Source organism: Hemiscyllium ocellatum, unplaced genomic scaffold (assembly GCF_020745735.1).
Source record: "Hemiscyllium ocellatum isolate sHemOce1 unplaced genomic scaffold, sHemOce1.pat.X.cur. scaffold_2170_pat_ctg1, whole genome shotgun sequence".
Lineage (NCBI taxonomy): Eukaryota > Metazoa > Chordata > Chondrichthyes > Orectolobiformes > Hemiscylliidae > Hemiscyllium > Hemiscyllium ocellatum.
Window position 1 is genome coordinate 36,868 of NW_026867995.1, and position 25,870 is coordinate 62,737.

The window sequence follows — 25,870 nt, forward strand, 5'->3', positions numbered from 1 at the left end:
TTACTGCAGGGAATGGACGAAACCGCAAGACATTTGTTTCAACTTGACCAGCTGATTGGCATCGCAGAGAACTGGTTTTGCGATCCAGTTCAGAATAAAAACCGCCGAACAACAGAATGCCACTGAGACCTCTAAAACCACGCACCTTGCATGGAGTGGATTTGGCGAGTGCATCGATATGCTTCACGCCATTCGGGTATGCAGCTGGCAGAAGAGAGCACCGATCCAAAGGAAATCAGCTCGAGGTGACATTGAATAATAGCAGAGGATGGTTTCGATCCATCGACCTCTGGGTTATGGGCCCAGCACGCTCCCGCTGCGCCACTCTGCTGCCACGCTCTGAGCCCTGTCCACAGAGCGATTCAGCTTTTCATCTGGCACGCGGCTCGCACGTTCGAGACTGATGTCAAAGACCTCCGCTGCTGTCGTGTGATATGCTGTTTCGCAGACGTACGGAGGCTGTGTAAATAGAAACGTTTTTACTAAATTCCCACATTCTGTTGGTCGAACTGTGATTTCACACTGAATCACAAATCACATGTGTCGCAGCGCAGACGGAGGCCATGCGGCCCACCTTCGCTCTGCTGGTTCTATACTTCAGTCAACGTGTGTCTATTCGTTTCATTCTCTCGCATTCTCAGCGTAAATCTGCACATCTGAACGTGACCACCGAATTCCCTTTTGTGTTCATTGAATCTTCCTCTTTGTCAATGTCCGACAGGGACTTACTGACACTAACCACTCCCTGTACGAAAACGTTCTTCCTCCTGTCATTTTTACTTGTTTTCCTGGTGACCTTAAAATTCTGCCGAATCGTTGTGGACCTTTCAGGTGTGGGAACATTTTCACAACATTATTTCCTGTTTCTAGGTCCCTCATGACTTGGAAAACTTCGGTTCTCCGAGGAGAGCTGTCCCAATTTTCCAATCTACCTTCATTGCTGACATTCCCCAAACACCGCACAGCTCACGTCAACCTGTTCGACACGACATCCAACCATTTCACTTCCCTGTTTTCTGCCTTGTCCGTACTCCAGACAGCCCAACCTCGTTTCACCAAGGTGCTTTTTGAGAAAATTAATCAGGCAGTTTTGCACAAGTCAAGTTTTAGAAAAACCTCGGGCTCGTCCGGGATTTGAACCCGGGACCTCTCGCAACTCATCACAGTACGGCACCCAAAGCGAGAATCATACGCCTAGACCAACGAGCCAGAGAGCCGGCCCGCGATAGATGCCCCACACCGCTTGAGTGACCTGAGACGTGCTCACTATGAAATACATTTGAGATTGCTCTAAGAATTGCTAGCGGCAAAGAGTTTCTCGAACAGCTGCTTCTCATTCAGTCTCCCTGCTGCTGTTTGTCACGTCCCCAGGAACCGGGCTCTCTCCACTGGCAGACAATTCAAACATTTTGTTTTGAAATTTTTCTATGACACCCGAGCGGCCAGTGACAAGCATTACCCTCCTCACCATGGGATACAGAGAACAGGAGAAGACCACGCAGATCTCCACGAGTGTATCAACTCGACTGTGCACATTGGGCCAGTATATCACTGTGAAATATTTATGTCCAAGCCTTTTTTCGGAAGCAGATGAGAAGGCGAGGTGCAGAACAGAGCGCAGTTATAAGGGAAAGCTGCTAAAGACGACATTGAGTGAATAGGAGAGAGTGGGTTATGGTCCCAACACGCACCCGTTGTGCCGGGGTTACACTTCGGGTCCACTCTTCCTTCACTCGCAACACCCCACACCCACCCACCTCCCATAGTGCCAAGTCGCTTTCGCCTGAAACTGCCGAATGTGCAACACCTGCCCATTTACCGGCTCCCTCCTGAATATCCAAGGGCTCAAACATACCTGCCAGGTGAAGCAGCACTTTTGCCACAACCTAGTCCACTGCATTCGCTGCTCACAGTGTCGTTTCCCCAATGTAGCATGAAGCATAAACTGGGTGACTGCTTCGCAGAACATCCCGGTTCTGCCCGCAGGAAAAAGGCCCTGACCTGGCGGTTGTCTGCCACTTTAACACATCACCCTGTTCCCTGACCAACATCTCTGTCTCAGGCTTGCAGCAGTGTTCTAGCTCCAGATGAAAGAACAACAACTCATTTTCCACTTGGAGACCTTACAGCCCTCCGGTCTTCAATATCGAGTTCCATAACTTTAGGGCCTGAACTCCCCCATGTCCTTGACCCCTACCACACAAACGACTCCTTGTTATCACCTCGTCGGCTATGACAGACTACGTATTGTTAGCCACTAACAGTCTCCATGAGCAGCTATTCGCCCTCTCACGCGGATCGTTATTCACTCCTACGTCCTTCCTATTGTTCTCTCTCTCTGAGCTGGCGGCAAACACAGCAATGTACATTGGAGACTCTGAGCCAGCTGAAAGTTGCTCAGTGTGAAGTACATTCCACATTGCTCCAAGAATTGCAAGCAGCAAAGCGTTTCCAGAACTTCTGCTTGTCATTCTGTCCCCGGGGCGATGATGTTTGTCTCATCCCCAGGAACTGGACTATCTCCACTGCTCGATAATTAAACCAATTTATTTCTACTTGCACGTTGTTCTGGGGTGGGGTGGGGCGGGGTGTAGGGTGGGGGCGGGTAGAGTCTCTCTCTCTCTCTCTCTCACTCTCTGAAACCCTTGGGGTGAGAGGTGTCAGTTGCATTAATGCGGGGAACATGAACAACTTTGATTGTGAACTTTCTCCAAAGGTCTGTTATCTGAGAGATGGAAAGATGCTGTGCTGGAAGGACAGAAAGAAATGGACACCGAGGACTCTTCGCCCAGGTAAATTCACATTGTTGTGCAGCCTTCTTGGTGTTCAGAAATCGTCTTCACGCAGCAATCTTACGGAAAGTCTATAGCAAAGTGGGCATCGCTTTCTTTGTTGCTACCGCGCAGCAGTTAACATCTGAGCCCCAAGTGTCCCAGATGAAGAGAATCCGAGTGAAACCTTCACTCACTGAGAGTCCTCCCCACGGCCCTGAGCTGAGGGACTGCAGGCAGTCCAACACGGAAGGGACGGTTAAAAATGAACCAGTTTTGCTCCCTCAGCCTCTCTGTCCCAGAGACAGGCAGTGGGACGCATAAACACGTAGCACCATTCTCGCGTAGACACAAGCCGTTCAACCCATCGAATCCACGCCGATTGCCTGTCTCTCTCTCTCTGAGGTTATTCACAATCGGTGGGATCCGTCCTAATCGTGGGGGAACTGTGTCTGAGTCGTGATGAGGTTTTTGACATGCTTGTCATTCACGTCTGAACCAGGGTAGCGAATTACTGCAGGGAATGGACGAAACCGCAAGACATTTGTTTCAACTTGACCAGCTGATTGGCATCGCAGAGAACTGGTTTTGCGATCCAGTTCAGAATAAAAACCGCCGAACAACAGAATGCCACTGAGACCTCTAAAACCACGCACCTTGCGTGGAGTGGATTTGGCGAGTGCATCGATATGCTTCACGCCATTCGGGTATGCAGCTGGCAGAAGAGAGCACCGATCCAAAGGAAATCAGCTCGAGGTGACATTGAATAATAGCAGAGGATGGTTTCGATCCATCGACCTCTGGGTTATGGGCCCAGCACGCTCCCGCTGCGCCACTCTGCTGCCACGCTCTGAGCCCTGTCCACAGAGCGATTCAGCTTTTCATCTGGCACGCGGCTCGCACGTTCGAGACTGATGTCAAAGACCTCCGCTGCTGTCGTGTGATATGCTGTTTCGCAGACGTACGGAGGCTGTGTAAATAGAAACGTTTTTACTAAATTCCCACATTCTGTTGGTCGAACTGTGATTTCACACTGAATGAAAACACATGTGTCGCAGCGCAGACGGAGGCCATGCGGCCCACCTTCGCTCTGCTGGTTCTATACTTCAGTCAACGTGTGTCTATTCGTTTCATTCTCTCGCATTCTCAGCGTAAATCTGCACATCTGAACGTGACCACCGAATTCCCTTTTGTGTTCATTGAATCTTCCTCTTTGTCAATGTCCGACAGGGACTTACTGACACTAACCACTCCCTGTACGAAAACGTTCTTCCTCCTGTCATTTTTACTTGTTTTCCTGGTGACCTTAAAATTCTGCCGAATCGTTGTGGACCTTTCAGGTGTGGGAACATTTTCACAACATTATTTCCTGTTTCTAGGTCCCTCATGACTTGGAAAACTTCGGTTCTCCGAGGAGAGCTGTCCCAATTTTCCAATCTACCTTCATTGCTGACATTCCCCAAACACCGCACAGCTCACGTCAACCTGTTCGACACGACATCCAACCATTTCACTTCCCTGTTTTCTGCCTTGTCCGTACTCCAGACAGCCCAACCTCGTTTCACCAAGGTGCTTTTTGAGAAAATTAATCAGGCAGTTTTGCACAAGTCAAGTTTTAGAAAAACCTCGGGCTCGTCCGGGATTTGAACCCGGGACCTCTCGCAACTCATCACAGTACGGCACCCAAAGCGAGAATCATACGCCTAGACCAACGAGCCAGAGAGCCGGCCCGCGATAGATGCCCCACACCGCTTGAGTGACCTGAGACGTGCTCACTATGAAATACATTTGAGATTGCTCTAAGAATTGCTAGCGGCAAAGAGTTTCTCGAACAGCTGCTTCTCATTCAGTCTCCCTGCTGCTGTTTGTCACGTCCCCAGGAACCGGGCTCTCTCCACTGGCAGACAATTCAAACATTTTGTTTTGAAATTTTTCTATGACACCCGAGCGGCCAGTGACAAGCATTACCCTCCTCACCATGGGATACAGAGAACAGGAGAAGACCACGCAGATCTCCACGAGTGTATCAACTCGACTGTGCACATTGGGCCAGTATATCACTGTGAAATATTTATGTCCAAGCCTTTTTTCGGAAGCAGATGAGAAGGCGAGGTGCAGAACAGAGCGCAGTTATAAGGGAAAGCTGCTAAAGACGACATTGAGTGAATAGGAGAGAGTGGGTTATGGTCCCAACACGCACCCGTTGTGCCGGGGTTACACTTCGGGTCCACTCTTCCTTCACTCGCAACACCCCACACCCACCTCCCATAGTGCCAAGTCGCTTTCGCCTGAAACTGCCGAATGTGCAACACCTGCCCATTTACCGGCTCCCTCCTGAATATCCAAGGGCTCAAACATACCTGCCAGGTGAAGCAGCACTTTTGCCACAACCTAGTCCACTGCATTCGCTGCTCACAGTGTCGTTTCCCCAATGTAGCATGAAGCATAAACTGGGTGACTGCTTCGCAGAACATCCCGGTTCTGCCCGCAGGAAAAAGGCCCTGACCTGGCGGTTGTCTGCCACTTTAACACATCACCCTGTTCCCTGACCAACATCTCTGTCTCAGGCTTGCAGCAGTGTTCTAGCTCCAGATGAAAGAACAACAACTCATTTTCCACTTGGAGACCTTACAGCCCTCCGGTCTTCAATATCGAGTTCCATAACTTTAGGGCCTGAACTCCCCCATGTCCTTGACCCCTACCACACAAACGACTCCTTGTTATCACCTCGTCGGCTATGACAGACTACGTATTGTTAGCCACTAACAGTCTCCATGAGCAGCTATTCGCCCTCTCACGCGGATCGTTATTCACTCCTACGTCCTTCCTATTGTTCTCTCTCTCTGAGCTGGCGGCAAACACAGCAATGTACATTGGAGACTCTGAGCCAGCTGAAAGTTGCTCAGTGTGAAGTACATTCCACATTGCTCCAAGAATTGCAAGCAGCAAAGCGTTTCCAGAACTTCTGCTTGTCATTCTGTCCCCGGGGCGATGATGTTTGTCTCATCCCCAGGAACTGGACTATCTCCACTGCTCGATAATTAAACCAATTTATTTCTACTTGCACGTTGTTCTGGGGTGGGGTGGGGCGGGGTGTAGGGTGGGGGCGGGTAGAGTCTCTCTCTCTCTCTCTCTCTCACTCTCTGAAACCGTTGGGGTGAGAGGTGTCAGTTGCATTAATGCGGGGAACATGAACAACTTTGATTGTGAACTTTCTCCAAAGGTCTGTTATCTGAGAGATGGAAAGATGCTGTGCTGGAAGGACAGAAAGAAATGGACACCGAGGACTCTTCGCCCAGGTAAATTCACATTGTTGTGCAGCCTTCTTGGTGTTCAGAAATCGTCTTCACGCAGCAATCTTACGGAAAGTCTATAGCAAAGTGGGCATCGCTTTCTTTGTTGCTACCGCGCAGCAGTTAACATCTGAGCCCCAAGTGTCCCAGATGAAGAGAATCCGAGTGAAACCTTCACTCACTGAGAGTCCTCCCCACGGCCCTGAGCTGAGGGACTGCAGGCAGTCCAACACGGAAGGGACGGGTAAAAATGAACCAGTTTTGCTCCCTCAGCCTCTCTGTCCCAGAGACAGGCAGTGGGACGCCATAAACACGTAGCACCATTCTCGCGTAGACACAAGCCGTTCAACCCATCGAATCCACGCCGATTGCCTGTCTCTCTCTCTCTCTGAGGTTATTCACAATCGGTGGGATCCGTCCTAATCGTGGGGGAACTGTGTCTGAGTCGTGATGAGGTTTTTGACATGCTTGTCATTCACGTCTGAACCAGGGTAGCGAATTACTGCAGGGAATGGACGAAACCGCAAGACATTTGTTTCAACTTGACCAGCTGATTGGCATCGCAGAGAACTGGTTTTGCGATCCAGTTCAGAATAAAAACCGCCGAACAACAGAATGCCACTGAGACCTCTAAAACCACGCACCTTGCGTGGAGTGGATTTGGCGAGTGCATCGATTGCTTCACGCCATCGGGTATGCAGCTGGCAGAAGAGAGCACCGATCCAAAGGAAATCAGCTCGAGGTGACATTGAATAATAGCAGAGGATGGTTTCGATCCATCGACCTCTGGGTTATGGGCCCAGCACGCTCCCGCTGCGCCACTCTGCTGCCACGCTCTGAGCCCTGTCCACAGAGCGATTCAGCTTTTCATCTGGCACGCGGCTCGCACGTTCGAGACTGATGTCAAAGACCTCCGCTGCTGTCGTGTGATATGCTGTTTCGCAGACGTACGGAGGCTGTGTAAATAGAAACGTTTTTACTAAATTCCCACATTCTGTTGGTCGAACTGTGATTTCACACTGAATGTGTGAAATCACATGTGTCGCAGCGCAGACGGAGGCCATGCGGCCCACCTTCGCTCTGCTGGTTCTATACTTCAGTCAACGTGTGTCTATTCGTTTCATTCTCTCGCATTCTCAGCGTAAATCTGCACATCTGAACGTGACCACCGAATTCCCTTTTGTGTTCATTGAATCTTCCTCTTTGTCAATGTCCGACAGGGACTTACTGACACTAACCACTCCCTGTACGAAAACGTTCTTCCTCCTGTCATTTTTACTTGTTTTCCTGGTGACCTTAAAATTCTGCCGAATCGTTGTGGACCTTTCAGGTGTGGGAACATTTTCACAACATTATTTCCTGTTTCTAGGTCCCTCATGACTTGGAAAACTTCGGTTCTCCGAGGAGAGCTGTCCCAATTTTCCAATCTACCTTCATTGCTGACATTCCCCAAACACCGCACAGCTCACGTCAACCTGTTCGACACGACATCCAACCATTTCACTTCCCTGTTTTCTGCCTTGTCCGTACTCCAGACAGCCCAACCTCGTTTCACCAAGGTGCTTTTTGAGAAAATTAATCAGGCAGTTTTGCACAAGTCAAGTTTTAGAAAAACCTCGGGCTCGTCCGGGATTTGAACCCGGGACCTCTCGCAACTCATCACAGTAAGGCACCCAAAGCGAGAATCATACGCCTAGACCAACGAGCCAGAGAGCCGGCCGCGATAGATGCCCCACACCGCTTGAGTGACCTGAGACGTGCTCACTATGAAATACATTTGAGATTGCTCTAAGAATTGCTAGCGGCAAAGAGTTTCTCGAACAGCTGCTTCTCATTCAGTCTCCCTGCTGCTGTTTGTCACGTCCCCAGGAACCGGGCTCTCTCCACTGGCAGACAATTCAAACATTTTGTTTTGAAATTTTTCTATGACACCCGAGCGGCCAGTGACAAGCATTACCCTCCTCACCATGGGATACAGAGAACAGGAGAAGACCACGCAGATCTCCACGAGTGTATCAACTCGACTGTGCACATTGGGCCAGTATATCACTGTGAAATATTTATGTCCAAGCCTTTTTTCGGAAGCAGATGAGAAGGCGAGGTGCAGAACAGAGCGCAGTTATAAGGGAAAGCTGCTAAAGACGACATTGAGTGAATAGGAGAGAGTGGGTTATGGTCCCAACACGCACCCGTTGTGCCGGGGTTACACTTCGGGTCCACTCTTCCTTCACTCGCAACACCCCACACCCACCTCCCATAGTGCCAAGTCGCTTTCGCCTGAAACTGCCGAATGTGCAACACCTGCCCATTTACCGGCTCCCTCCTGAATATCCAAGGGCTCAAACATACCTGCCAGGTGAAGCAGCACTTTTGCCACAACCTAGTCCACTGCATTCGCTGCTCACAGTGTCGTTTCCCCAATGTAGCATGAAGCATAAACTGGGTGACTGCTTCGCAGAACATCCCGGTTCTGCCCGCAGGAAAAAGGCCCTGACCTGGCGGTTGTCTGCCACTTTAACACATCACCCCTGTTCCCTGACCAACATCTCTGTCTCAGGCTTGCAGCAGTGTTCTAGCTCCAGATGAAAGAACAACAACTCATTTTCCACTTGGAGACCTTACAGCCCTCCGGTCTTCAATATCGAGTTCCATAACTTTAGGGCCTGAACTCCCCCATGTCCTTGACCCCTACCACACAAACGACTCCTTGTTATCACCTCGTCGGCTATGACAGACTACGTATTGTTAGCCACTAACAGTCTCCATGAGCAGCTATTCGCCCTCTCACGCGGATCGTTATTCACTCCTACGTCCTTCCTATTGTTCTCTCTCTCTGAGCTGGCGGCAAACACAGCAATGTACATTGGAGACTCTGAGCCAGCTGAAAGTTGCTCAGTGTGAAGTACATTCCACATTGCTCCAAGAATTGCAAGCAGCAAAGCGTTTCCAGAACTTCTGCTTGTCATTCTGTCCCCGGGGCGATGATGTTTGTCTCATCCCCAGGAACTGGACTATCTCCACTGCTCGATAATTAAACCAATTTATTTCTACTTGCACGTTGTTCTGGGGTGGGGTGGGGCGGGGTGTAGGGTGGGGGCGGGTAGAGTCTCTCTCTCTCTCTCTCTCTCACTCTCTGAAACCTTGGGGTGAGAGGTGTCAGTTGCATTAATGCGGGGAACATGAACAACTTTGATTGTGAACTTTCTCCAAAGGTCTGTTATCTGAGAGATGGAAAGATGCTGTGCTGGAAGGACAGAAAGAAATGGACACCGAGGACTCTTCGCCCAGGTAAATTCACATTGTTGTGCAGCCTTCTTGGTGTTCAGAAATCGTCTTCACGCAGCAATCTTACGGAAAGTCTATAGCAAAGTGGGCATCGCTTTCTTTGTTGCTACCGCGCAGCAGTTAACATCTGAGCCCCAAGTGTCCCAGATGAAGAGAATCCGAGTGAAACCTTCACTCACTGAGAGTCCTCCCCACGGCCCTGAGCTGAGGGACTGCAGGCAGTCCAACACGGAAGGGACGGGTAAAAATGAACCAGTTTTGCTCCCTCAGCCTCTCTGTCCCAGAGACAGGCAGTGGGACGCCATAAACACGTAGCACCATTCTCGCGTAGACACAAGCCGTTCAACCCATCGAATCCACGCCGATTGCCTGTCTCTCTCTCTCTGAGGTTATTCACAATCGGTGGGATCCGTCCTAATCGTGGGGGAACTGTGTCTGAGTCGTGATGAGGTTTTTGACATGCTTGTCATTCACGTCTGAACCAGGGTAGCGAATTACTGCAGGGAATGGACGAAACCGCAAGACATTTGTTTCAACTTGACCAGCTGATTGGCATCGCAGAGAACTGGTTTTGCGATCCAGTTCAGAATAAAAACCGCCGAACAACAGAATGCCACTGAGACCTCTAAAACCACGCACCTTGCATGGAGTGGATTTGGCGAGTGCATCGATATGCTTCACGCCATTCGGGTATGCAGCTGGCAGAAGAGAGCACCGATCCAAAGGAAATCAGCTCGAGGTGACATTGAATAATAGCAGAGGATGGTTTCGATCCATCGACCTCTGGGTTATGGGCCCAGCACGCTCCCGCTGCGCCACTCTGCTGCCACGCTCTGAGCCCTGTCCACAGAGCGATTCAGCTTTTCATCTGGCACGCGGCTCGCACGTTCGAGACTGATGTCAAAGACCTCCGCTGCTGTCGTGTGATATGCTGTTTCGCAGACGTACGGAGGCTGTGTAAATAGAAACGTTTTTACTAAATTCCCACATTCTGTTGGTCGAACTGTGATTTCACACATTCAGTGTGAAATCACATGTGTCGCAGCGCAGACGGAGGCCATGCGGCCCACCTTCGCTCTGCTGGTTCTATACTTCAGTCAACGTGTGTCTATTCGTTTCATTCTCTCGCATTCTCAGCGTAAATCTGCACATCTGAACGTGACCACCGAATTCCCTTTTGTGTTCATTGAATCTTCCTCTTTGTCAATGTCCGACAGGGACTTACTGACACTAACCACTCCCTGTACGAAAACGTTCTTCCTCCTGTCATTTTTACTTGTTTTCCTGGTGACCTTAAAATTCTGCCGAATCGTTGTGGACCTTTCAGGTGTGGGAACATTTTCACAACATTATTTCCTGTTTCTAGGTCCCTCATGACTTGGAAAACTTCGGTTCTCCGAGGAGAGCTGTCCCAATTTTCCAATCTACCTTCATTGCTGACATTCCCCAAACACCGCACAGCTCACGTCAACCTGTTCGACACGACATCCAACCATTTCACTTCCCTGTTTTCTGCCTTGTCCGTACTCCAGACAGCCCAACCTCGTTTCACCAAGGTGCTTTTTGAGAAAATTAATCAGGCAGTTTTGCACAAGTCAAGTTTTAGAAAAACCTCGGGCTCGTCCGGGATTTGAACCCGGACCTCTCGCAACTCATCACAGTACGGCACACCCAAGCGAGAATCATACGCCTAGACCAACGAGCCAGAGAGCCGGCCGCGATAGATGCCCCACACCGCTTGAGTGACCTGAGACGTGCTCACTATGAAATACATTTGAGATTGCTCTAAGAATTGCTAGCGGCAAAGAGTTTCTCGAACAGCTGCTTCTCATTCAGTCTCCCTGCTGCTGTTTGTCACGTCCCCAGGAACCGGGCTCTCTCCACTGGCAGACAATTCAAACATTTTGTTTTGAAATTTTTCTATGACACCCGAGCGGCCAGTGACAAGCATTACCCTCCTCACCATGGGATACAGAGAACAGGAGAAGACCACGCAGATCTCCACGAGTGTATCAACTCGACTGTGCACATTGGGCCAGTATATCACTGTGAAATATTTATGTCCAAGCCTTTTTTCGGAAGCAGATGAGAAGGCGAGGTGCAGAACAGAGCGCAGTTATAAGGGAAAGCTGCTAAAGACGACATTGAGTGAATAGGAGAGAGTGGGTTATGGTCCCAACACGCACCCGTTGTGCCAGGGGTTACACTTCGGGTCCACTCTTCCTTCACTCGCAACACCCCACACCCACCTCCCATAGTGCCAAGTCGCTTTCGCCTGAAACTGCCGAATGTGCAACACCTGCCCATTTACCGGCTCCCTCCTGAATATCCAAGGGCTCAAACATACCTGCCAGGTGAAGCAGCACTTTTGCCACAACCTAGTCCACTGCATTCGCTGCTCACAGTGTCGTTTCCCCAATGTAGCATGAAGCATAAACTGGGTGACTGCTTCGCAGAACATCCCGGTTCTGCCCGCAGGAAAAAGGCCCTGACCTGGCGGTTGTCTGCCACTTTAACACATCACCCTGTTCCCTGACCAACATCTCTGTCTCAGGCTTGCAGCAGTGTTCTAGCTCCAGATGAAAGAACAACAACTCATTTTCCACTTGGAGACCTTACAGCCCTCCGGTCTTCAATATCGAGTTCCATAACTTTAGGGCCTGAACTCCCCCATGTCCTTGACCCCTACCACACAAACGACTCCTTGTTATCACCTCGTCGGCTATGACAGACTACGTATTGTTAGCCACTAACAGTCTCCATGAGCAGCTATTCGCCCTCTCACGCGGATCGTTATTCACTCCTACGTCCTTCCTATTGTTCTCTCTCTCTGAGCTGGCGGCAAACACAGCAATGTACATTGGAGACTCTGAGCCAGCTGAAAGTTGCTCAGTGTGAAGTACATTCCACATTGCTCCAAGAATTGCAAGCAGCAAAGCGTTTCCAGAACTTCTGCTTGTCATTCTGTCCCCGGGGCGATGATGTTTGTCTCATCCCCAGGAACTGGACTATCTCCACTGCTCGATAATTAAACCAATTTATTTCTACTTGCACGTTGTTCTGGGGTGGGGTGGGGCGGGGTGTAGGGTGGGGGCGGGTAGAGTCTCTCTCTCTCTCTCTCTCACTCTCTGAAACCCTTGGGGTGAGAGGTGTCAGTTGCATTAATGCGGGGAACATGAACAACTTTGATTGTGAACTTTCTCCAAAGGTCTGTTATCTGAGAGATGGAAAGATGCTGTGCTGGAAGGACAGAAAGAAATGGACACCGAGGACTCTTCGCCCAGGTAAATTCACATTGTTGTGCAGCCTTCTTGGTGTTCAGAAATCGTCTTCACGCAGCAATCTTACGGAAAGTCTATAGCAAAGTGGGCATCGCTTTCTTTGTTGCTACCGCGCAGCAGTTAACATCTGAGCCCCAAGTGTCCCAGATGAAGAGAATCCGAGTGAAACCTTCACTCACTGAGAGTCCTCCCCACGGCCCTGAGCTGAGGGACTGCAGGCAGTCCAACACGGAAGGGACGGTTAAAAATGAACCAGTTTTGCTCCCTCAGCCTCTCTGTCCCAGAGACAGGCAGTGGGACGCCATAAACACGTAGCACCATTCTCGCGTAGACACAAGCCGTTCAACCCATCGAATCCACGCCGATTGCCTGTCTCTCTCTCTCTGAGGTTATTCACAATCGGTGGGATCCGTCCTAATCGTGGGGAACTGTGTCTGAGTCGTGATGAGGTTTTTGACATGCTTGTCATTCACGTCTGAACCAGGGTAGCGAATTACTGCAGGGAATGGACGAAACCGCAAGACATTTGTTTCAACTTGACCAACTGATTGGCATCGCAGAGAACTGGTTTTGCGATCCAGTTCAGAATAAAAACCGCCGAACAACAGAATGCCACTGAGACCTCTAAAACCACGCACCTTGCGTGGAGTGGATTTGGCGAGTGCATCGATATGCTTCACGCCATTCGGGTATGCAGCTGGCAGAAGAGAGCACCGATCCAAAGGAAATCAGCTCGAGGTGACATTGAATAATAGCAGAGGATGGTTTCGATCCATCGACCTCTGGGTTATGGGCCCAGCACGCTCCCGCTGCGCCACTCTGCTGCCACGCTCTGAGCCCTGTCCACAGAGCGATTCAGCTTTTCATCTGGCACGCGGCTCGCACGTTCGAGACTGATGTCAAAGACCTCCGCTGCTGTCGTGTGATATGCTGTTTCGCAGACGTACGGAGGCTGTGTAAATAGAAACGTTTTTACTAAATTCCCACATTCTGTTGGTCGAACTGTGATTTCACACTGAATGTGTGAAATCACACATGTGTCGCAGCGCAGACGGAGGCCATGCGGCCCACCTTCGCTCTGCTGGTTCTATACTTCAGTCAACGTGTGTCTATTCGTTTCATTCTCTCGCATTCTCAGCGTAAATCTGCACATCTGAACGTGACCACCGAATTCCCTTTTGTGTTCATTGAATCTTCCTCTTTGTCAATGTCCGACAGGGACTTACTGACACTAACCACTCCCTGTACGAAAACGTTCTTCCTCCTGTCATTTTTACTTGTTTTCCTGGTGACCTTAAAATTCTGCCGAATCGTTGTGGACCTTTCAGGTGTGGGAACATTTTCACAACATTATTTCCTGTTTCTAGGTCCCTCATGACTTGGAAAACTTCGGTTCTCCGAGGAGAGCTGTCCCAATTTTCCAATCTACCTTCATTGCTGACATTCCCCAAACACCGCACAGCTCACGTCAACCTGTTCGACACGACATCCAACCATTTCACTTCCCTGTTTTCTGCCTTGTCCGTACTCCAGACAGCCCAACCTCGTTTCACCAAGGTGCTTTTTGAGAAAATTAATCAGGCAGTTTTGCACAAGTCAAGTTTTAGAAAAACCTCGGGCTCGTCCGGGATTTGAACCCGGGACCTCTCGCAACTCATCACAGTACGGCACCCAAAGCGAGAATCATACGCCTAGACCAACGAGCCAGAGAGCCGGCCCGCGATAGATGCCCCACACCGCTTGAGTGACCTGAGACGTGCTCACTATGAAATACATTTGAGATTGCTCTAAGAATTGCTAGCGGCAAAGAGTTTCTCGAACAGCTGCTTCTCATTCAGTCTCCCTGCTGCTGTTTGTCACGTCCCCAGGAACCGGGCTCTCTCCACTGGCAGACAATTCAAACATTTTGTTTTGAAATTTTTCTATGACACCCGAGCGGCCAGTGACAAGCATTACCCTCCTCACCATGGGATACAGAGAACAGGAGAAGACCACGCAGATCTCCACGAGTGTATCAACTCGACTGTGCACATTGGGCCAGTATATCACTGTGAAATATTTATGTCCAAGCCTTTTTTCGGAAGCAGATGAGAAGGCGAGGTGCAGAACAGAGCGCAGTTATAAGGGAAAGCTGCTAAAGACGACATTGAGTGAATAGGAGAGAGTGGGTTATGGTCCCAACACGCACCCGTTGTGCCGGGGTTACACTTCGGGTCCACTCTTCCTTCACTCGCAACACCCCACACCCACCTCCCATAGTGCCAAGTCGCTTTCGCCTGAAACTGCCGAATGTGCAACACCTGCCCATTTACCGGCTCCCTCCTGAATATCCAAGGGCTCAAACATACCTGCCAGGTAAAGCAGCACTTTTGCCACAACCTAGTCCACTGCATTCGCTGCTCACAGTGTCGTTTCCCCAATGTAGCATGAAGCATAAACTGGGTGACTGCTTCGCAGAACATCCCGGTTCTGCCCGCAGGAAAAAGGCCCTGACCTGGCGGTTGTCTGCCACTTTAACACATCACCCTGTTCCCTGACCAACATCTCTGTCTCAGGCTTGCAGCAGTGTTCTAGCTCCAGATGAAAGAACAACAACTCATTTTCCACTTGGAGACCTTACAGCCCTCCGGTCTTCAATATCGAGTTCCATAACTTTAGGGCCTGAACTCCCCCATGTCCTTGACCCCTACCACACAAACGACTCCTTGTTATCACCTCGTCGGCTATGACAGACTACGTATTGTTAGCCACTAACAGTCTCCATGAGCAGCTATTCGCCCTCTCACGCGGATCGTTATTCACTCCTACGTCCTTCCTATTGTTCTCTCTCTCTGAGCTGGCGGCAAACACAGCAATGTACATTGGAGACTCTGAGCCAGCTGAAAGTTGCTCAGTGTGAAGTACATTCCACATTGCTCCAAGAATTGCAAGCAGCAAAGCGTTTCCAGAACTTCTGCTTGTCATTCTGTCCCCGGGCGATGATGTTTGTCTCATCCCCAGGAACTGGACTATCTCCACTGCTCGATAATTAAACCAATTTATTTCTACTTGCACGTTGTTCTGGGGTGGGGTGGGGGGCGGGGTAGGGTGGGGGCGGGTAGAGTCTCTCTCTCTCTCTCTCTCTCACTCTCTGAAACCGGTGGGGTGAGAGGTGTCAGTTGCATTAATGCGGGGAACATGAACAACTTTGATTGTGAACTTTCTCCAAAGGTCTGTTATCTGAGAGATGGAAAGATGCTGTGCTGGAAGGACAGAAAGAAATGGACACCGAGGACTCTTCGCCCAGGTAAATTCACATTGTTGTGCAGCCTTCTTGGTGTTCAGAAATCGTCTTCACGCAGCAATCTTACGGAAAGTCTATAGCAAAGTGGGCATCGCTTTCTTTGTTGCTACCGCGCAGCAGTTAACATCTGAGCCCCAAGTGTCCCAGATGAAGAGAATCCGAGTGAAACCTTCACTCACTGAGAGTCCTCCCCACGGCCCTGAGCTGAGGGACTGCAGGCAGTCCAACACGGAAGGGACGGTTAAAAATGAACCAGTTTTGCTCCCTCAGCCTCCTGTCCCAGAGACAGGCAGTGGGATGGCATAAACACGTAGCACCATTCTCGCGTAGACACAAGCCGTTCAACCCATCGAATCCACGCCGATTGCCTGTCTCTCTCTCTCTCTGAGGTTATTCACAATCGGTGGGATCCGTCCTAATCGTGGGGGAACTGTGTCTGAGTCGTGATGAGGTTTTTGACATGCTTGTCATTCACGTCTGAACCAGGGTAGCGAATTACTGCAGGGAATGGACGAAACCGCAAGACATTTGTTTCAACTTGACCAGCTGATTGGCATCGCAGAGAACTGGTTTTGCGATCCAGTTCAGAATAAAAACCGCCGAACAACAGAATGCCACTGAGACCTCTAAAACCACGCACCTTGCATGGAGTGGATTTGGCGAGTGCATCGATATGCTTCACGCCATTCGGGTATGCAGCTGGCAGAAGAGAGCACCGATCCAAAGGAAATCAGCTCGAGGTGACATTGAATAATAGCAGAGGATGGTTTCGATCCATCGACCTCTGGGTTATGGGCCCAGCACGCTCCCGCTGCGCCACTCTGCTGCCACGCTCTGAGCCCTGTCCACAGAGCGATTCAGCTTTTCATCTGGCACGCGGCTCGCACGTTCGAGACTGATGTCAAAGACCTCCGCTGCTGTCGTGTGATATGCTGTTTCGCAGACGTACGGAGGCTGTGTAAATAGAAACGTTTTTACTAAATTCCCACATTCTGTTGGTCGAACTGTGATTTCACACTGAATGTGTGAAATCACACATGTGTCGCAGCGCAGACGGAGGCCATGCGGCCCACCTTCGCTCTGCTGGTTCTATACTTCAGTCAACGTGTGTCTATTCGTTTCATTCTCTCGCATTCTCAGCGTAAATCTGCACATCTGAACGTGACCACCGAATTCCCTTTTGTGTTCATTGAATCTTCCTCTTTGTCAATGTCCGACAGGGACTTACTGACACTAACCACTCCCTGTACGAAAACGTTCTTCCTCCTGTCATTTTTACTTGTTTTCCTGGTGACCTTAAAATTCTGCCGAATCGTTGTGGACCTTTCAGGTGTGGGAACATTTTCACAACATTATTTCCTGTTTCTAGGTCCCTCATGACTTGGAAAACTTCGGTTCTCCGAGGAGAGCTGTCCCAATTTTCCAATCTACCTTCATTGCTGACATTCCCCAAACACCGCACAGCTCACGTCAACCTGTTCGACACGACATCCAACCATTTCACTTCCCTGTTTTCTGCCTTGTCCGTACTCCAGACAGGCCAACCTCGTTTCACCAAGGTGCTTTTTGAGAAAATTAATCAGGCAGTTTTGCACAAGTCAAGTTTTAGAAAAACCTCGGGCTCGTCCGGGATTTGAACCCGGGACCTCTCGCAACTCATCACAGTACGGCACCCAAAGCGAGAATCATACGCCTAGACCAACGAGCCAGAGAGCCGGCCCGCGATAGATGCCCCACACCGCTTGAGTGACCTGAGACGTGCTCACTATGAAATACATTTGAGATTGCTCTAAGAATTGCTAGCGGCAAAGAGTTTCTCGAACAGCTGCTTCTCATTCAGTCTCCCTGCTGCTGTTTGTCACGTCCCCAGGAACCGGGCTCTCTCCACTGGCAGACAATTCAAACATTTTGTTTTGAAATTTTTCTATGACACCCGAGCGGCCAGTGACAAGCATTACCCTCCTCACCATGGGATACAGAGAACAGGAGAAGACCACGCAGATCTCCACGAGTGTATCAACTCGACTGTGCACATTGGGCCAGTATATCACTGTGAAATATTTATGTCCAAGCCTTTTTTCGGAAGCAGATGAGAAGGCGAGGTGCAGAACAGAGCGCAGTTATAAGGGAAAGCTGCTAAAGACGACATTGAGTGAATAGGAGAGAGTGGGTTATGGTCCCAACACGCACCCGTTGTGCCGGGGGTTACACTTCGGGTCCACTCTTCCTTCACTCGCAACACCCCCCACACCCACCTCCCATAGTGCCAAGTCGCTTTCGCCTGAAACTGCCGAATGTGCAACACCTGCCCATTTACCGGCTCCCTCCTGAATATCCAAGGGCTCAAACATACCTGCCAGGTGAAGCAGCACTTTTGCCACAACCTAGTCCACTGCATTCGCTGCTCACAGTGTCGTTTCCCCAATGTAGCATGAAGCATAAACTGGGTGACTGCTTCGCAGAACATCCCGGTTCTGCCCGCAGGAAAAAGGCCCTGACCTGGCGGTTGTCTGCCACTTTAACACATCACCCTGTTCCCTGACCAACATCTCTGTCTCAGGCTTGCAGCAGTGTTCTAGCTCCAGATGAAAGAACAACAACTCATTTTCCACTTGGAGACCTTACAGCCCTCCGGTCTTCAATATCGAGTTCCATAACTTTAGGGCCTGAACTCCCCCATGTCCTTGACCCCTACCACACAACGACTCCTTGTTATCACCTCGTCGGCTATGACAGACTACGTATTGTTAGCCACTAACAGTCTCCATGAGCAGCTATTCGCCCTCTCACGCGGATCGTTATTCACTCCTACGTCCTTCCTATTGTTCTCTCTCTCTGAGCTGGCGGCAAACACAGCAATGTACATTGGAGACTCTGAGCCAGCTGAAAGTTGCTCAGTGTGAAGTACATTCCACATTGCTCCAAGAATTGCAAGCAGCAAAGCGTTTCCAGAACTTCTGCTTGTCATTCTGTCCCCGGGGCGATGATGTTTGTCTCATCCCCAGGAACTGGACTATCTCCACTGCTCGATAATTAAACCAATTTATTTCTACTTGCACGTTGTTCTGGGGTGGGGTGGGGCGGGGTGTAGGGTGGGGGCGGGTAGAGTCTCTCTCTCTCTCTCTCTCACTCTCTGAAACCCTTGGGGTGAGAGGTGTCAGTTGCATTAATGCGGGGAACATGAACAACTTTGATTGTGAACTTTCTCCAAAGGTCTGTTATCTGAGAGATGGAAAGATGCTGTGCTGGAAGGACAGAAAGAAATGGACACCGAGGACTCTTCGCCCAGGTAAATTCACATTGTTGTGCAGCCTTCTTGGTGTTCAGAAATCGTCTTCACGCAGCAATCTTACGGAAAGTCTATAGCAAAGTGGGCATCGCTTTCTTTGTTGCTACCGCGCAGCAGTTAACATCTGAGCCCCAAGTGTCCCAGATGAAGAGAATCCGAGTGAAACCTTCACTCACTGAGAGTCCTCCCCACGGCCCTGAGCTGAGGGACTGCAGGCAGTCCAACACGGAAGGGACGGTTAAAAATGAACCAGTTTTGCTCCCTCAGCCTCTCTGTCCCAGAGACAGGCAGTGGGACGCCATAAACACGTAGCACCATTCTCGCGTAGACACAAGCCGTTCAACCCATCGAATCCACGCCGTTTGCCTGTCTCTCTCTCTCTCTGAGGTTATTCACAATCGGTGGGATCCGTCCTAATCGTGGGGGAACTGTGTCTGAGTCGTGATGAGGTTTTTGACATGCTTGTCATTCACGTCTGAACCAGGGTAGCGAATTACTGCAGGGAATGGACGAAACCGCAAGACATTTGTTTCAACTTGACCAGCTGATTGGCATCGCAGAGAACTGGTTTTGCGATCCAGTTCAGAATAAAAACCGCCGAACAACAGAATGCCACTGAGACCTCTAAAACCACGCACCTTGCGTGGAGTGGATTTGGCGAGTGCATCGATATGCTTCACGCCATTCGGGTATGCAGCTGGCAGAAGAGAGCACCGATCCAAAGGAAATCAGCTCGAGGTGACATTGAATAATAGCAGAGGATGGTTTCGATCCATCGACCTCTGGGTTATGGGCCCAGCACGCTCCCGCTGCGCCACTCTGCTGCCACGCTCTGAGCCCTGTCCACAGAGCGATTCAGCTTTTCATCTGGCACGCGGCTCGCACGTTCGAGACTGATGTCAAAGACCTCCGCTGCTGTCGTGTGATATGCTGTTTCGCAGACGTACGGAGGCTGTGTAAATAGAAACGTTTTTACTAAATTCCCACATTCTGTTGGTCGAACTGTGATTTCACACTGAATGTGTGAAATCACATGTGTCGCAGCGCAGACGGAGGCCATGCGGCCCACCTTCGCTCTGCTGGTTCTATACTTCAGTCAACGTGTGTCTATTCGTTTCATTCTCTCGCATTCTCAGCGTAAATCTGCACATCTGAACGTGACCACCGAATTCCCTTTTGTGTTCATTGAATCTTCCTCTTTGTCAATGTCCGACAGGGACTTACTGACACTAACCACTCCCTGTACGAAAACGTTCTTCCTCCTGTCATTTTTACTTGTTTTCCTGGTGACCTTAAAATTCTGCCGAATCGTTGTGGACCTTTCAGGTGTGGGAACATTTTCACAACATTATTTCCTGTTTCTAGGTCCCTCATGACTTGGAAAACTTCGGTTCTCCGAGGAGAGCTGTCCCAATTTTCCAATCTACCTTCATTGCTGACATTCCCAAACACCGCACAGCTCACGTCAACCTGTTCGACACGACATCCAACCATTTCACTTCCCTGTTTTCTGCCTTGTCCGTACTCCAGACAGCCCAACCTCGTTTCACCAAGGTGCTTTTTGAGAAAATTAATCAGGCAGTTTTGCACAAGTCAAGTTTTAGAAAAACCTCGGGCTCGTCCGGGATTTGAACCCGGGACCTCTCGCAACTCATCACAGTACGCACCCAAAGCGAGAATCATACGCCTAGACCAACGAGCCAGAGAGCCGGCCCGCGATAGATGCCCCACACCGCTTGAGTGACCTGAGACGTGCTCACTATGAAATACATTTGAGATTGCTCTAAGAATTGCTAGCGGCAAAGAGTTTCTCGAACAGCTGCTTCTCATTCAGTCTCCCTGCTGCTGTTTGTCACGTCCCCAGGAACCGGGCTCTCTCCACTGGCAGACAATTCAAACATTTTGTTTTGAAATTTTTCTATGACACCCGAGCGGCCAGTGACAAGCATTACCCTCCTCACCATGGGATACAGAGAACAGGAGAAGACCACGCAGATCTCCACGAGTGTATCAACTCGACTGTGCACATTGGGCCAGTATATCACTGTGAAATATTTATGTCCAAGCCTTTTTCGGAAGCAGATGAGAAGGCGAGGTGCAGAACAGAGCGCAGTTATAAGGGAAAGCTGCTAAAGACGACATTGAGTGAATAGGAGAGAGTGGGTTATGGTCCCAACACGCACCCGTTGTGCCAGGGGTTACACTTCGGGTCCACTCTTCCTTCACTCGCAACACCCCACACCCACCTCCCATAGTGCCAAGTCGCTTTCGCCTGAAACTGCCGAATGTGCAACACCTGCCCATTTACCGCTCCCTCCTGAATATCCAAGGGCTCAAACATACCTGCCAGGTGAAGCAGCACTTTTGCCACAACCTAGTCCACTGCATTCGCTGCTCACAGTGTCGTTTCCCCAATGTAGCATGAAGCATAAACTGGGTGACTGCTTCGCAGAACATCCCGGTTCTGCCCGCAGGAAAAAGGCCCTGACCTGGCGGTTGTCTGCCACTTTAACACATCACCCTGTTCCCTGACCAACATCTCTGTCTCAGGCTTGCAGCAGTGTTCTAGCTCCAGATGAAAGAACAACAACTCATTTTCCACTTGGAGACCTTACAGCCCTCCGGTCTTCAATATCGAGTTCCATAACTTTAGGGCCTGAACTCCCCCATGTCCTTGACCCCTACCACACAAACGACTCCTTGTTATCACCTCGTCGGCTATGACAGACTACGTATTGTTAGCCACTAACAGTCTCCATGAGCAGCTATTCGCCCTCTCACGCGGATCGTTATTCACTCCTACGTCCTTCCTATTGTTCTCTCTCTCTGAGCTGGCGGCAAACACAGCAATGTACATTGGAGACTCTGAGCCAGCTGAAAGTTGCTCAGTGTGAAGTACATTCCACATTGCTCCAAGAATTGCAAGCAGCAAAGCGTTTCCAGAACTTCTGCTTGTCATTCTGTCCCCGGGGCGATGATGTTTGTCTCATCCCCAGGAACTGGACTATCTCCACTGCTCGATAATTAAACCAATTTATTTCTACTTGCACGTTGTTCTGGGGTGGGGTGGGGCGGGTGTAGGGTGGGGGCGGGTAGAGTCTCTCTCTCTCTCTCTCTCTCACTCTCTGAAACCCTTGGGGTGAGAGGTGTCAGTTGCATTAATGCGGGGAACATGAACAACTTTGATTGTGAACTTTCTCCAAAGGTCTGTTATCTGAGAGATGGAAAGATGCTGTGCTGGAAGGACAGAAAGAAATGGACACCGAGGACTCTTCGCCCAGGTAAATTCACATTGTTGTGCAGCCTTCTTGGTGTTCAGAAATCGTCTTCACGCAGCAATCTTACGGAAAGTCTATAGCAAAGTGGGCATCGCTTTCTTTGTTGCTACCGCGCAGCAGTTAACATCTGAGCCCCAAGTGTCCCAGATGAAGAGAATCCGAGTGAAACCTTCACTCACTGAGAGTCCTCCCCACGGCCCTGAGCTGAGGGACTGCAGGCAGTCCAACACGGAAGGGACGGGTAAAAATGAACCAGTTTTGCTCCCTCAGCCTCTCTGTCCCAGAGACAGGCAGTGGGACGCCATAAACACGTAGCACCATTCTCGCGTAGACACAAGCCGTTCAACCCATCGAATCCACGCCGATTGCCTGTCTCTCTCTCTCTGAGGTTATTCACAATCGGTGGGATCCGTCCTAATCGTGGGGGAACTGTGTCTGAGTCGTGATGAGGTTTTTGACATGCTTGTCATTCACGTCTGAACCAGGGTAGCGAATTACTGCAGGGAATGGACGAAACCGCAAGACATTTGTTTCAACTTGACCAGCTGATTGGCATCGCAGAGAACTGGTTTTGCGATCCAGTTCAGAATAAAAACCGCCGAACAACAGAATGCCACTGAGACCTCTAAAACCACGCACCTTGCATGGAGTGGATTTGGCGAGTGCATCGATATGCTTCACGCCATTCGGGTATGCAGCTGGCAGAAGAGAGCACCGATCCAAAGGAAATCAGCTCGAGGTGACATTGAATAATAGCAGAGGATGGTTTCGATCCATCGACCTCTGGGTTATGGGCCCAGCACGCTCCCGCTGCGCCACTCTGCTGCCACGCTCTGAGCCCTGTCCACAGAGCGATTCAGCTTTTCATCTGGCACGCGGCTCGCACGTTCGAGACTGATGTCAAAGACCTCCGCTGCTGTCGTGTGATATGCTGTTTCGCAGACGTACGGAGGCTGTGTAAATAGAAACGTTTTTACTAAATTCCCACATTCTGTTGGTCGAACTGTGATTTCACACTGAATGTGAACACATGTGTCGCAGCGCAGACGGAGGCCATGCGGCCCACCTTCGCTCTGCTGGTTCTATACTTCAGTCAACGTGTGTCTATTCGTTTCATTCTCTCGCATTCTCAGCGTAAATCTGCACATCTGAACGTGACCACCGAATTCCCTTTTGTGTTCATTGAATCTTCCTCTTTGTCAATGTCCGACAGGGACTTACTGACACTAACCACTCCCTGTACGAAAACGTTCTTCCTCCTGTCATTTTTACTTGTTTTCCTGGTGACCTTAAAATTCTGCCGAATCGTTGTGGACCTTTCAGGTGTGGGAACATTTTCACAACATTATTTCCTGTTTCTAGGTCCCTCATGACTTGGAAAACTTCGGTTCTCCGAGGAGAGCTGTCCCAATTTTCCAATCTACCTTCATTGCTGACATTCCCCAAACACCGCACAGCTCACGTCAACCTGTTCGACACGACATCCAACCATTTCACTTCCCTGTTTTCTGCCTTGTCCGTACTCCAGACAGCCCAACCTCGTTTCACCAAGGTGCTTTTTGAGAAAATTAATCAGGCAGTTTTGCACAAGTCAAGTTTTAGAAAAACCTCGGGCTCGTCCGGGATTTGAACCCGGGACCTCTCGCAACTCATCACAGTACGGCACCCAAAGCGAGAATCATACGCCTAGACCAACGAGCCAGAGAGCCGGCCCGCGATAGATGCCCCACACCGCTTGAGTGACCTGAGACGTGCTCACTATGAAATACATTTGAGATTGCTCTAAGAATTGCTAGCGGCAAAGAGTTTCTCGAACAGCTGCTTCTCATTCAGTCTCCCTGCTGCTGTTTGTCACGTCCCCAGGAACCGGGCTCTCTCCACTGGCAGACAATTCAAACATTTTGTTTTGAAATTTTTCTATGACACCCGAGCGGCCAGTGACAAGCATTACCCTCCTCACCATGGGATACAGAGAACAGGAGAAGACCACGCAGATCTCCACGAGTGTATCAACTCGACTGTGCACATTGGGCCAGTATATCACTGTGAAATATTTATGTCCAAGCCTTTTTTCGGAAGCAGATGAGAAGGCGAGGTGCAGAACAGAGCGCAGTTATAAGGGAAAGCTGCTAAAGACGACATTGAGTGAATAGGAGAGAGTGGGTTATGGTCCCAACACGCACCCGTTGTGCCGGGGGTTACACTTCGGGTCCACTCTTCCTTCACTCGCAACACCCCACACCCACCTCCCATAGTGCCAAGTCGCTTTCGCCTGAAACTGCCGAATGTGCAACACCTGCCCATTTACCGGCTCCCTCCTGAATATCCAAGGGCTCAAACATACCTGCCAGGTGAAGCAGCACTTTTGCCACAACCTAGTCCACTGCATTCGCTGCTCACAGTGTCGTTTCCCCAATGTAGCATGAAGCATAAACTGGGTGACTGCTTCGCAGAACATCCCGGTTCTGCCCGCAGGAAAAAGGCCCTGACCTGGCGGTTGTCTGCCACTTTAACACATCACCCTGTTCCCTGACCAACATCTCTGTCTCAGGCTTGCAGCAGTGTTCTAGCTCCAGATGAAAGAACAACAACTCATTTTCCACTTGGAGACCTTACAGCCCTCCGGTCTTCAATATCGAGTTCCATAACTTTAGGGCCTGAACTCCCCCATGTCCTTGACCCCTACCACACAAACGACTCCTTGTTATCACCTCGTCGGCTATGACAGACTACGTATTGTTAGCCACTAACAGTCTCCATGAGCAGCTATTCGCCCTCTCACGCGGATCGTTATTCACTCCTACTCCTACGTCCTTCCTATTGTTCTCTCTCTCTGAGCTGGCGGCAAACACAGCAATGTACATTGGAGACTCTGAGCCAGCTGAAAGTTGCTCAGTGTGAAGTACATTCCACATTGCTCCAAGAATTGCAAGCAGCAAAGCGTTTCCAGAACTTCTGCTTGTCATTCTGTCCCCGGGGCGATGATGTTTGTCTCATCCCCAGGAACTGGACTATCTCCACTGCTCGATAATTAAACCAATTTATTTCTACTTGCACGTTGTTCTGGGGTGGGGGTGGGGCGGGTGTAGGGTGGGGGCGGGTAGAGTCTCTCTCTCTCTCTCTCTCTCACTCTCTGAAACCGTTGGGGTGAGAGGTGTCAGTTGCATTAATGCGGGGAACATGAACAACTTTGATTGTGAACTTTCTCCAAAGGTCTGTTATCTGAGAGATGGAAAGATGCTGTGCTGGAAGGACAGAAAGAAATGGACACCGAGGACTCTTCGCCCAGGTAAATTCACATTGTTGTGCAGCCTTCTTGGTGTTCAGAAATCGTCTTCACGCAGCAATCTTACGGAAAGTCTATAGCAAAGTGGGCATCGCTTTCTTTGT

The 25,870-nt window shown here is 50.0% G+C and overlaps 8 non-coding genes across 8 annotated transcripts; all 8 read right to left on the bottom strand.

Moving 5' to 3' along the window:
* Window positions 1-259: 259 nt before the first annotated feature.
* Window positions 260-331, bottom strand: trnam-cau (transfer RNA methionine (anticodon CAU)). Its single transcript has one exon. It is a non-coding gene; the product is annotated as a tRNA-Met (tRNA).
* A 3,210-nt stretch (window positions 332-3,541) lies between these two features.
* On the bottom strand, window positions 3,542-3,613 carry trnam-cau (transfer RNA methionine (anticodon CAU)). The gene has a single exon. It is a non-coding gene; the product is annotated as a tRNA-Met (tRNA).
* Window positions 3,614-6,820: 3,207 nt separating this feature from the next.
* On the bottom strand, window positions 6,821-6,892 carry trnam-cau (transfer RNA methionine (anticodon CAU)). Its single transcript has one exon. It is a non-coding gene; the product is annotated as a tRNA-Met (tRNA).
* Window positions 6,893-10,102: 3,210 nt separating this feature from the next.
* trnam-cau (transfer RNA methionine (anticodon CAU)) lies at window positions 10,103-10,174 on the bottom strand. The gene has a single exon. It is a non-coding gene; the product is annotated as a tRNA-Met (tRNA).
* A 3,208-nt stretch (window positions 10,175-13,382) lies between these two features.
* Window positions 13,383-13,454, bottom strand: trnam-cau (transfer RNA methionine (anticodon CAU)). The gene has a single exon. It is a non-coding gene; the product is annotated as a tRNA-Met (tRNA).
* A 3,213-nt stretch (window positions 13,455-16,667) lies between these two features.
* trnam-cau (transfer RNA methionine (anticodon CAU)) lies at window positions 16,668-16,739 on the bottom strand. The gene has a single exon. It is a non-coding gene; the product is annotated as a tRNA-Met (tRNA).
* Window positions 16,740-19,954: 3,215 nt separating this feature from the next.
* Window positions 19,955-20,026, bottom strand: trnam-cau (transfer RNA methionine (anticodon CAU)). Its single transcript has one exon. It is a non-coding gene; the product is annotated as a tRNA-Met (tRNA).
* Window positions 20,027-23,233: 3,207 nt separating this feature from the next.
* trnam-cau (transfer RNA methionine (anticodon CAU)) lies at window positions 23,234-23,305 on the bottom strand. Its single transcript has one exon. It is a non-coding gene; the product is annotated as a tRNA-Met (tRNA).
* Between the last annotated feature and the right edge of the window lie 2,565 nt (window positions 23,306-25,870).